This window comes from Pongo abelii, chromosome 6, assembly GCF_028885655.2.
Source record: "Pongo abelii isolate AG06213 chromosome 6, NHGRI_mPonAbe1-v2.0_pri, whole genome shotgun sequence".
Taxonomy (NCBI): Eukaryota; Metazoa; Chordata; class Mammalia; order Primates; family Hominidae; genus Pongo; species Pongo abelii.
The window spans coordinates 5,214,831-5,225,785 of record NC_071991.2 but is presented as its reverse complement, the minus strand read 5'-3'; the positions used below and the strand labels follow the sequence as shown (position 1 = coordinate 5,225,785).

Below are 10,955 nucleotides of genomic sequence, written 5' to 3'. Positions count from 1 at the left end.
ACTGCGGAGGCCCCGCCCCCTCACCTCCTGCCTGGGTTTGGGTTCCGGTGGATCACGCACGCGTGGGGACGCGTCTGGGCGCGCTGGGCCTGGCTGAGGGCGAGCCGCGGCCGCTCATGCGCATGGGGCAGAGCTGGCGGGAGTCTATTTTCTGCGTACCCTCCTCTTAATAACACTCAATGGCCGGGCACGGTGGCCTGTAATCCCAGCATTTTGGGAGGCCAAGGCGGGCGGATCACCTAAGATCAGAAGTCCGAGACCAGCCTGGCCAACATGGTGAAACCCCGTCTCTACTAAAAATACAAGAAAAATTAGCCGGGCTTGGTGGTGTACGCCTGTAATCCCAGCTACTCGGGAGGCTGAGGCAAGATAATCGCTTGAACCCAGGAGGCGGAGATTGCAGTGAGCCGAGATCATGCCGCTGCACTCTATCCAGCCTGGGCCATAGAGCGAGCCTCTGTCTCAAAAAAAACCAAAAACCAAAAAACAAAACAAAAAAAACCTCAATGGGCCCTCCATGTGCCAATCACTGTGCTGAATGCTTCTGCACATTACCTTATCATTTTATTATTTTTAAAGACAAGGTCTCGCTCTGTTGCCTAGGCTGGAGTGCAGAGGCTCAATCACAGCTCACTGCAGCCTCAAACTCACAGGCTCAAGCTGTCCTCCTACCTTAGCCTCCCAAGTAGCTGGGACCACAAGCGCATGCCACCAAACCCTGCTAACTTAAATTTTTTGTAGAGATGGGGTGGGGGCGGGAGGGGGGGCTCTTACTATGTTGCCTAGACTGGTCTCCAACTCCGGACCTCAAGTGATGCTCCCACCTCGGCCTCCCAAAGTACTGGGATTACAGATGTGAGCCACTGTGCCTGGCCACATTATCTTATTTGATGCCCATTACAATCCTATGTAGAGAATAGTATATCTTTATTTTACAGATTTGAAAATCGAGGCTCAGAAATAATTATTTGCCAAGCGCTAGATCTGAGACTGGAAACATCCTGTTTCTCCAAGGTCCATACTGTCTGGGTTCCTGGGACAGAATCTTCCCTTAAATTTATTCATTCATTCAACAGTATTTAGGACGCACCTCTCATGGGAACTAAATAGGTCTCCTCCTCTCCCTCAGAGAAGTTATAATGGGGAGATATTTAAATATAATTAGAAGGCTGGGTGCGGTGGCTCTTACCTGTAATCCCAGCACTTTGGGAGGCTGAGGCAGGTGGATCACCTGAGGTCGGGAGTTCCAGACCAGCCTGTCCAACATGGTGAAACCCCGTCTCTACTAAAAATACAAAAATTAGCTGGGTATGGTGGCGGGCACCTGTAATCTCAGCTACTAGGGAGGCTGAGGTGGGAGAACTGCTTGAGCCCAACAGGTGGAGGTTGCAGTGAGCTGAGATTGCACCTCTGCACTCCAGCCTGGACGGACGACAGAGCGAGACTCCATCAAAAAAAAATAAAATAAAATAGGCTGGGCATGGTGACTCACGCCTGTAACCCCAGCACTTTGGGAGGCTGAGGCAGGTGGATCACCTGAGGTCATGAGTTTGAGACTAGCCTGCCCAACATGGTGAAACCCTGTCTCTCTGTAAAATGTAAAAAATTAGCCAGGTGTGGTGGCACGGCCCTGTAATCCCAGCTACTCAGGAGACTGAGGTGGGAGAATTGCTTGAACCCAGGAGGTGAAGGTTGCAGTGAGCCGAGATCATGCCACTGCACTCCAGCCTGGGTGACACAGTGAGACTCTGTCTCAAAAAATAAAATAAATAAATATAATTAGAAACTCGGGGGTACAATGAACAAATATATATATATATATATTTTTTTTTGAGATGGAGTTTCACTCTTCTTGCCCAGGCTAGAGTGTGATGACGTGATCTCAGCTCACAGCAACCTCCACCTTCTGGGTTCAAGTGATTCTCCTGCCTCAGCCTCCCGAGTAGCTGGGATTACAGGTGTGCACCACCACGCCGGGCTGATTTTTGTATTTTTAGTAGAGATGGGGTTTCTCCATGTTGGTCAGGCTGGTCTTGAACTTCCGATCACAGGTGATCCACCTGCCTGGGCCTCCCAAAGTGCTGGGATTACAGGCATGAGCCACCGTGCCCGACCATGAATGCATATATAGAAGTCACACAACCTAGATTTAAGGGACAAGGACTGTGCTATTGAGAAGGCTCCTGGAAGAGATGAGACCTGAAGTTTGAGTAACTAGTCTAAGGGGATGAAAACACTCTATATGGGAAGGACTTGAGAATGAGGGTGTGACCTGTCCAAAGAACTCTATATTCAGAGTGGAAAGGCAGACACAAGGCAAGATTTGGCAGGAGAGACCGGAGGTGGCCAGATCAAGCTGCGTATTGTTAAGCAAGGAGCTGATCATTATCTGATTATTGTCCATAAGAGCAATGGTCTGTCGTTAAAGACAGGCAGGAAAGTGGAATGATCTAATGAGTGCTTACAGAAGTTAATTCTAATTGTAGGATCAAGAACGCATTGGAAATCATTGAGGAAAGGATAGTCTTTTCAATAAAAGGAATAAATACCCCTACCTCACACCACATTCAAAAATTAATTTGAGATGGATTATAGTCCTAGATGTGAGAGGTAAAAACAACAGAATTTCCAGAAGGAAACAAGAGAATGCCTTCATGATTTTGGGATAAACAAAGTAGTCTAAACAGGTACTTTAAAGTGGGTGTGTTGGCTCATGCCTGTAATCCCAACACTTTGGGAGGCTGAGGCAAGTGGATTGCTTGAGTCCAGGAGTTTGAAAACAGACTAGGCAACATGGGGAAACCCGGTCTCTACAAAAATACAAAAATTAGCCAGGCGTGGTGGTGTGTGCCTGTGGTCCCAGCTCCTTCAGAGGCTAAGGCAGGAGGATGGCTTGAGCCTGGGAGTTCAAGCCTGCAGTGAGCTATGACCACACCACTACACTCTAGCCTGGGTGACAGAGCAAGATCCTGTCTCAAAACAAAACAAGTTCTTTAAAAAGTAGTAACCACAGGCCGGGTGCGGTGGCTCGAGCCTGTAATCCCAGCACGTTGGGAGGCCAAGACAGGCAGATCATGAGGTCAGGAGATCGAGACCATCCTGGCTGACACGGCGAAACCCCGTCTCTACTAAAAAGACAAAAAATTAGCCGGGCGTGGTGGCTGGCGCCTGTGGTCCCAGCTACTCAAGAGGCTGAGGCGGGAGAATGGCGTGAACCCGGGAGGTGGAGGTTGCAGTGAGCTGAGATCGTGCCACTACACTCCAGCCTGGGTGACGGAGTGAGACTCTGTCTCAAAAAAAAAAAAAAAAGTAGTAACCACAAAATGAGAGATTGGCCTTCATCAACATTGAGAAGAATGGGCTATTTTCAAGAGACCATTAAGAGAGGAAGAAAAGGCAAGCTCTAGGGATACATATATTTATTATATATATATATATTTTGTTTGTTTGTTTGTTTTTTGAGAAAGAGTCTTGCTCTGTAGCCAGGCTGGAGTGCAGTGGTGCGATCTCGGCTCGCTGCAACCTCTGCCTCCAGGGTTCAAGCGATTCCCCTGCCTGAGCCTCCCAAGTAGCTGGGACTACAGGCATGTGCCGCCACACCAGGCTAATTTTTTGTGTTTTAGCAGAGATGAGGTTTCACCGTGTTGGCCAGGATGGTCTCGATCCCCTGATCTCGTGATCCGCCCGCTTTGGCCTCCCAAAGTGCTGGGATTACAGGCGTGAGCCACCGCGCCCGGCCTTCAATATATATATTTTTGACAAAGGAATTATACCCAGAACTTCTGTGCATCAATAAGAAAAATATAGACAGCTTTTTTTTTAAAACTAGGCAAAATACTTGAACACAAGCACTTCACAAAAGAGGATATCAGAATGGTTAATGAGCACCTGAAAAGGTGGTCATCATTAATACTAATTAAGAAAATGCAAATTAAGGCTGGGCATGGTGGCTCACGCCTGTAATCCCAGCACTTTGGGAGGCCAAGGCGGGAGGATCACCTGAGGTCAGGAGTTTGAGACCAGCCTGGCCAACATGGTGAAACCCTGTCTCTACTAAAAATACAAAAATGAGCCAGGCCTGGTGGCAGGCACCTATAGTCATAGCTACTCGGGAGGCTGAGGCAGGAGAATCGCTTTAACCTGGGAGGCAGAGGATGCAGTGAGCTGGGATCACGCCACTGCACTCCAGCCTGAGTGACAGAGCAAGACTCCATCTCAAAAAAACCAAAAAAAAAAAAAAAAAAAAAAAAGAAAATGCAAATTAAGGGCAAATGAGGTATTACTAAGCATCCACCAAATTGGCTAAAATTAAAGCAACTGACAATCCCAAGTGTGGATGACCACAGAGAGCAATTGGAACTCTCATACACTGTGGATGGAGTCTCGCTCTGTTGCCCAGGCTGGAGTGCAGTGGCGCGATCTCGGCTCACTGCAAGATGAAAGTCTAAATTGTTTCAACCGCTTTGGAAAGCTTGGGCACTACCTACTAAAGGTTTTTTTTTTTTTTTTTTTTTAATGGAGTTTTGCTCTTGTCGCCAGGCTGGAGTGCAGTGGCACGATCTCGGCTCACTGCAACCTCAGCCTCCACCTCTTAGGTTCCAGCAATTCTCCTGTCTCAGCCACGCGAGTAGCTGGGATTACAGGCACCCACCACCACGCCCGGCTAATTTTGGTATTTTTAGTAGACATGGGGTTTCACCTTGTTGGTCAGGCTGCTCTTGAATTCCTGACCTCAGGCCACCACGCACGGCCTATTTACTAAAATTAAACATATATATACCTTATGACTTGGCCAAATGCACTGTATATGCATTTCTAGGTGCATATACAGTAGAATTAGTGCATATTTTCACCAAAAGACATAAATAAGAATGTTCATAGCTACTGCATTCATAATAAAGTGCTGAGATTACAGGCGTGATCCACCGCACCTGGCTTGGTAATGTACTTTCATACTTTCTTTAATAAGTCTGCCAATCACAGCACTTTGGGAGGCCGAGGAGGGCGGATCACAAGGTCAGGAAATCGAAACCATCCTGCCTAACATGGTGAAACCCCATCTCGACTAAAAATACAAAAAATTAGCCAGGTGTGGTGGCATGCGCCTGTGGTCCCAGCTACTTGGGAGGCTGAGGCAGGAGAATCGCTTGAACCCAGGAGGCGGAGGTTGTGGCGAGCCGAGATTGCACCACCGCACTCTAGCCTGGGCTACAGAGCAAGGCTCCGTCTCAAAAAAAAAAAAAAAAAAGTCTGCCTTTCTTCACTTACCACTGTATAGTCATGTCTCACCCGCCATGGTTATTAGTGAATGAAGATACATAAAGAGGTGCCTGAGTGAATCCTCGGGGTTCTAGACATAGCTCTCCTCGATCTCATTCTGAGCAACAACCCAACTTTCCCTTGCTCATAACAATCTATGATCCCAGCTGGAATAGAAACTCCTTCTCTCTCTATTGGTTCAGTGAATGAATGAAGATCCCAAAATGACCACGAAGTAGACTCACTTTCCAATGGACCAGAACCACAACTCTGTTCCTTGGGATAAAATAGGGAATTCCATGGGCTGGGTGAGGTGGCTCACGCCTGTAATCCCAGCACTTTGGGAGGCCGAGGCGGGTGGATCACCTGAGGTGGGGAGTTCGAGACCAGCCCGACCAACATGAAGAAACCCCATCTCTACTAAAAGTACAAAATTAGCCGGGCGTGGTGTCACCTGCCTCTAATTCCAGCTACTCGGGAGGCTGAGGCAGGAGAATCGCTTGAACCCAGGAGGCGGATGTTGTGGTGAGCAAAGATCACGCCATTGCACTCTGGCCTGGGCAACAAGAGCGAAACTGCATCTCAAAAAAAAAAAAAATATATATATATATATATATATATATAGCAAATTCCTTGTGTATTAAGACCTCAAACTCCAGTGAGCCCTGAGTTGGGTAGATGAAAACAAAAGTTCCTTAAGTGAGTTATTAGATGTTATATGCAAGGAAACACTACCACCTCCACTCTTGGTTTGCAGGCGTGTACTGCATATTATTGAACAACAGCCCAGTCTTACAGGATGTGGTCTCTTAGCTGGAGTCACAACTGAGCCTTCCATAGGCTTGCTTCGGTAGCCTTCTGTAGGCCACTCTACCATCCATCTGGGTAATAGGGCACATGGTGAATCCCAAAGGCATGAGCCCATTGTCAAAATTCCTTCACCTTAGTGTGAAGTTCTCAGTCAAAACAGATATGAATGGCTGGGCGCGGTGGCTCACGCCTGTAATCCCAGCACTTTGGGAGGCCGAGGCAGGTGGATCACTGGAGGTCAGGAGTTCGATACCAGCCTGGACAACATGGTGAAACCCCATCTCTACTAAAAATGCAAAACTTAGCCGGGCGTGGTGGAGGGCGCCTGTCATCCCATCTACTCAGGAGGCTGAGGTGGGAGAATCGCTTGAACCCGGGAGGCAGATTGCAGTGAGCTGGGACTACACCACTGCACTCCAGCTTGGGTGACAGAGTGAGACTCTGTCTCAAAAAAAAAAAAAAGAAAGAAAAAGAAAAAAAAAGACTGGGAGGATCAATTTCTATGTTTATTCAAAGAAACCATAAACATCAGTTCCATGGGGACAATTGGGCTGGTTTCACCTCAAGAACTAAACCCTGGTCCTCCTTTTCTGGTGGCCAGGATGGGCTGGGGCTGAGAGCCGCTGCTCACTCGTCCAGCTTTTGTTTAATTGCTCTATCATCTGCGTGGTATTGGAAACTGCCAGAAGGGTGTTGTTGGAGAGCAGGCTGGGTTTCTGCCAGGGACGTGACCTGCGTGTGACGCAGGAATGCACCTGCATGTCTCAGCTCACCTGGAGACAGCATCAGCTGACATTCCTGATGGCATGGAGAGCAGGAAGGATGCTCAGGGGCTCCTATCATCACTTTGGGATTCCTCCAGGTGACTGGCCCGATGCCCAGTTCAGAGAGAAGAGACTTTCTGCTTTCAACCTGAGAGCAGAACCCTCATCTGCAGGTGCATGGAGTCTCCTTATGTGCAAGCTTCGGAGCTGAGCAATCCTCCCACAGATCAGCGCCTAAATAAACTTGTGGGATAAACAGCTGGTGTGGAGGAGGGAACTAAGGACTGGAGTGAAAGGGTACATGAGTGGAGGAGGGGCTGGACATGCAGAAAACTCATATCAGACAGGTGTATTGGGGTTCAAACCCTGGCTCGGTTCTCTGGGGGTATATGACTTTACATCAGTCACCTAATCTCGCTGAGCATCAGTTTCTTTAAAAAGAAGGGCTACAGCCGGGCATGGTGGTTCACGCCTGTAATTCCAGAAGTTTGGGAGGACAAGGCGGGTGGATCACCTGATGTCAGGAGCTCAAGACCAACATGGTGAAACCCCGTTTCTACTAAAAATACAAAAATTAGCCGGGCATGGTGGCTAATGGCTGTAATCCCAGCTACTCAGGAGGCTGAGGCAGGAGAATCACTTGAACCTGGGAGGCGGAGGTTGTAGTGAGCTGAGATCACACCACTGCACACTCTAGCCTGGGTGACAGAGCGAGACCCCATCTCAAACAAAAACAAAAACAGAAGGGCTTGAATATCTCACTTCCTAAGAATGCTATTAAGATAGAGTGGGGAGCCAGGCACGGTGGCTCATGCCTGTAATCCCAGCACTTTAGGAAGCTGAGGCGGGTGGATCACTTGAGGTCAAGTGTTTGAAACCAGCCTGGCCAACATGGCAAAACCCAGTCTCTACTAAAAATACAAAAAAATAGCTGGGCGTGGTGGCTTTCACCTGTAATCCCAGCTACTCGGGAGGCTAAGGCAGGAGAATCGCTTGAACCCGGGAGGCAGAGGTTGCAGTGAGCCGAGATCGTGCCATTGCATTCCAGCCTGGGCAACAGAGCGAAACTACATCTCAAAAAAAAAAAAAAAAAAAAAAAAAAAAAAAAAAGGTCAGGCGCGGTGGCTCACGCCTGTAATCCCAGCACTCTGGGAGGCCGAGGTGGGTGGATCTCGAGGTCAGGAGATCGAGACCATCCTGGCTAACATGGTGAAACCCTGCCTCTACTGAAAATACAAAAAAATTAGCCGGGCGTGGTAACGGGTGCCTGTAGTCCCAGCTACTGGGGAGGCTGAGGCAGGAGAATGGCGTGAACCCAGGAGGCAGAGCTTGCAGTGAGTTGAGATTGCGCCACTGCACTCTAGCCTCGGCGACAGGGCGAGACTCCATCTCAAAAAAAAAAAAAAAAAAAAGATAGGATGAGGGTTGGAGGAAATGTGGTAATGATGGCCAAAAGCTACAAAATCTCAGTTAGACAGGAGGAACACTTTTTTGAGAACCATTGCACAGCCTGGTGAATATAATTAACAATACTGTATAGTACATTTGAAAACTGTTAAGAGGTCAGGCGTGGTGGCTCACGCCTGTAATCCCATCACTTTGGAAGGCTGAGGTGGGAGGATCACTTGAGCTCTGGAGTTAGAGACAAGCCTTGGCAATATATTAGGGCTCTATCTCGACAAAACAATTTTAAAAATTAGCCAGCCATGGTGGCGCACAGCTCTAGTCCCAGCTACTTGAGAGGCTGAGGTGGGAAAATTTCTTGAGCCTGGGAGGTTGAGGCTACAGTGAGCTGTGATCATGCCACTGCACTCCAGCCTAGGTGACAGAGTGAGACCCTGTCTCTAAAACAAACAAACAAAAAAATTGTTAAGAAAATAAATTTTAAATGTTCTCACCACCAAAAAATATAAATATTTGAGGTGATGGATGTATTGATTAGCTTGATTTAATTATTCCACATTGTATTCATAAGCCATAACATCACGTTGGACACCATAACTACACGCATGGTCAATTTACAATAAAATTAAATAAAAATTTAAAGAATGGCAATGGAAAAGAAAATATTAAATGGATAAAAGGAAATGCTTCCAGAATAGTGGAGCAAGAATCTCCAAAAACTCACTCCTCCATATAAGCAAAGAGAACGCTGACAAAAATGGTCAAAATCAACTTCTTCAGACCTGGAAATTATCTAAAGGCTTGCAACAATTCGAAGAGGAGCTGAATCTCAGTATAAACGCTGATTTTGTGCCATTTTAATTTGCTCTAAAAGCATCCCTCTCTCCCAGATCCATGAAAATATACCGGCTTTTAACCATGGTAGCTGTGAAAACAAGCATCTTGCCAGCCACTGGAAGAGGCAGGCTGGGCTTGGAGCTCCCTAAAAGCCCCATCCCCAGAAAACTGTCACTATTTGACTTGTCTGGCAGTTTGCTGAAAAATGCTATTCTCAAAGCTTGTCTTTATTTGATCCAAGAGTTTGCCAGTATCTGTGCAAATAGCCCTATGCCCAAGGCATTTGTCCAAAACAATCAGTGGCAATTGTTTAACATTTCAACTACCTGATGTGGTGTAACTGAGGCAAGGCAAGGATTAAAAAGAAAACAAGAACAAGATTTCCTCTGCTTAGCCAGCTCACTTCAAGGACAGTTACAAGATAACACTGTCTGAAAAGTCGAAGCCAAAGGAATGGGCTCCAGACATCCCCCTCTTGAGCAAAGTTGAAAAGAAAAAAATTCCTTTACTGTCTCTCCTTCTCTGAACCATTAATTATGACTCTGTTTGCCAATGTTTATATTTAGTAGGATATGTAGATTCTGTTTTTCTCCCTAATCCTCTATTTCCCACAACATAACCCGTTGGGGCTAATAAGAAACTGACCCAAAATTTTTATTTTTATATTTATTTATTTTGAGACAGACTCTCGCTCTGTCGCCCGGGCTGGAGTGCAGTGGCGCGATCTCGGCTCACTGCAAGCTCTGCCTCCTGGGTTCACGCCATTCTCCTGCCTCATCCTCCCAAGTAGCTGGGACTACAGGTGCCCACCACCACGCCCGGCTAATTTTTTGTATTTTTAGTAGAGACGGGTTTTCACCGTGTTAGCCAGGAAGGTCTTGATCTCCTGACCTCGTGATCTCCCGCTTCAGCCTCCCAAAGTGCTGGGATTACAGGTGTGAGCCACTGCGCCCGGCTTGACCAAAAATTTTTTAAAGGAATAACTGGGAAAAGAGATGCCAATAATATACTTTAAAAAACTCCTGCTGTGTTTCCGAGAATCTAGTAGGCTACTTGTATGTACAGGGCTGTGCGTACACCCAGGAAGACCTGAGAAGGTCCTAAACTCTCACCTCTGGCTGACCTTGAGTGTCTACACAAGAGGAAATGAAGGCTAAGGCAGAGTTGTAAGTTGCTTGCTGGAGTATTGAAAACATGCCTCAATACACACAGAGTTCGTCAGCAAATGCTGGGAAACTTAATGGTCTAAAGCATTTAAAAATATCTCTTTTTAATTTTTTAAATCATTTTTTTAAAAATATGGAACAATTCACGAATTTGTGTGTAATCCTTGCACGAGGGTCAGATAATCTTCTCTGTATCATTTTAATTTTAGTGTATGTGCTGCCAAAGCAAGTAGACATCTAGGAATATCTCTGTCCAGTTATTAGCTGACCACTGAGATAACTAAGCAAAGTCTTCAGTGGTTGCACAGAACAAAGAACACAGATTTTACAAAGTCCAGAAAAGTCACTAAACAAACACCAGCAGCAACAAGCAACAATAGCAGCAAACCCCAGGGAGTGGGGATAGAGGAATCTGATTTCCAGAAGTGCCATATTGTTTAATTTAATTTTTTTTTCTTTTGTAGAGACAGAGTCTTCCTATGTTGCCCAGGCTGATCTCAAAGTCCTGGGCTCAAGTGATCCTCCTGTCTTAGCCTTTCTAAGTGCTGGGATTACAGGCGTGATCCACTTCACTCGGCCATAAACTATGATGTTTGCCAGGCTAGATGTATTGAATGCATTTTGACTTATGATATTTTCAACTTAAAATGGGTTTATCAAGACATAATTCTATTCTAAGTTGAGGAATATCTGTATATGCATAATGGGAATCCCA

General features: G+C 46.5%; 1 non-coding gene across 1 annotated transcript; it reads right to left on the bottom strand.

Moving 5' to 3' along the window:
• Positions 1 to 10,367: 10,367 nt before the first annotated feature.
• LOC112131321 (U6 spliceosomal RNA) lies at positions 10,368 to 10,469 on the bottom strand. Its single transcript, XR_002913418.1, has one exon. It is a non-coding gene; the product is annotated as a U6 spliceosomal RNA (small nuclear RNA).
• Between the last annotated feature and the right edge of the window lie 486 nt (positions 10,470 to 10,955).